This window comes from Podarcis filfolensis, assembly GCF_964270895.1.
Source record: "Podarcis filfolensis genome assembly, chromosome: 8".
Taxonomy (NCBI): Eukaryota; Metazoa; Chordata; class Lepidosauria; order Squamata; family Lacertidae; genus Podarcis; species Podarcis filfolensis.
In genome coordinates, this window is record NC_139611.1 from 70,690,805 (window position 1) to 70,692,312 (window position 1,508).

Genomic DNA, 1,508 nt, shown 5'->3' on the forward strand with positions numbered 1-1,508 from the left:
AAAACAACAAGAGTAGCAGTGAACAAAACAACCAAATTTCACCAAAATTCCCAGTATTCTGATACTCTTAAGAAATTCATGCGTTCTGAAATCTCATTGGGATGCTGTAGTCATCTGAGTCATCCTTCAGCAAGGAACTCTGAAAACAATGGTGTATGGGTGGTATTCTCAAGTATCAGGTTCATTTCAACTCTGAACTCTGAACTTCAAATTGGAAACATTCACCAGACTCACACACAATGTCGCTTCAACTCTTTGAATCCAACTACCCTTCGTTAAGATCAACCCACCTGTAAGATCAACCCCCTGTAGCTCCATGTTGCATTTCTATAATCCAACTGTATAATCCACTTAGAAGCCAGCTGTGGCATTAAGCAATATATAAAACAAATAAATAAATAACTACCAGATTTATTTATTTTTTTAAAGCAACGAAACACAGGGATTTCCCCTTGCAAAATTGCCTTCCAACATCCTGAGAAACAGTAGCCAAGTATGACTCCCAATCTCTCCTATTGTTTGACTGCCAAGGCTGCAAGAGAAGGAAAACATAGGCATGGATGGCGTGATGGATGCCTTTGCAGCTTAGCTCCTTGACAGCCGTGATGATGGATGGGTGTTTTAATTATTTATTTGAGGCTCTCCATCGAATAGCTCCCCAACGGCAGCCAGCAATATGCCGTTTCATATTTTAAATAGCACTCCCGACGACACACACAGATAACCGGAAATAGCTGAAACAAGAATTGCCTGCTGATTAATAAGCTCAGTTTCTTTGCCTCCTGGATAACATAACCCTAAGAGCGAATCTATATGTAGGCTTACCTGCTGTTGCTGACGGAGAAGCCCTGGGTGGAAGGAGCTTCAACAGTGATGTCTGGTAGGAGAGCAGGTGAATAACTAGTGGAGAAGTTAGCATTTAAATGCCAGGGGAGCAGGGCAGCCTTGATGGATTCCCTTCCTGGTGCATCACAGCTTTGAAGGCTCTCGCTGTGACTCAAAGCCGCGGCTGTCTATCTTCTGATCTCTGAACTTCAGCAAGAAAACCCACGTTAAGAGCTGAACGGGCCAGGCTGCTGATGGGTCCACCCTCCACCTCTTCATATGATTGCTCTCGCAGCCTTGCCAAGGGGCATTTGCAGGCAGGGCTCATCCCAGGATATTTATGGCACTATATGCAATGCATGCCCAAGAGAACAGTGGCACCTCCACTGTACCTTTTTCCAGGGAAGGGTGGCGGAGGAAAGGGAAATATGAAAACCATCCTTTGCACTCCTGAAAAGATTGGCACTCGAGAAACCTGAAAGGCAGGCTCTCCTTCACCTCCAAAGGAAAATCTAGATCTCTTGCATGCCCATCAATGTCAGATATACAATCCACCCTTCTTAGAAGTTTCTATTACGCATGTCTGTTTTTCGTTTTCTGCACAGAGCAGTGCTTCAGAAGAGACCTGGGCTTTTATCAATGTTCCAGCTAGACTCTTAGTGCAGTTGGATGAACACTGATTA

The 1,508-nt window shown here is 44.2% G+C and overlaps 1 protein-coding gene across 2 annotated transcripts in view; it reads right to left on the reverse strand.

Annotated features, from left to right (window-relative positions):
- The window catches only part of LOC310768962 (trypsin-3-like), a 13,217-nt gene extending 12,207 nt beyond the window's left edge, over positions 1-1,010 (reverse strand). The window contains exon 1 of one of the 2 annotated variants that reach the window (XM_083627956.1): positions 826-1,010. The gene's annotated coding sequence lies outside the window, so the exon portion shown is untranslated. Of the gene's footprint in view, positions 1-290; positions 312-825 lie in introns of those variants that run through there. The other variant, XM_083627957.1, reaches the window with a different exon arrangement.
- Positions 1,011-1,508: the final 498 nt, after the last annotated feature.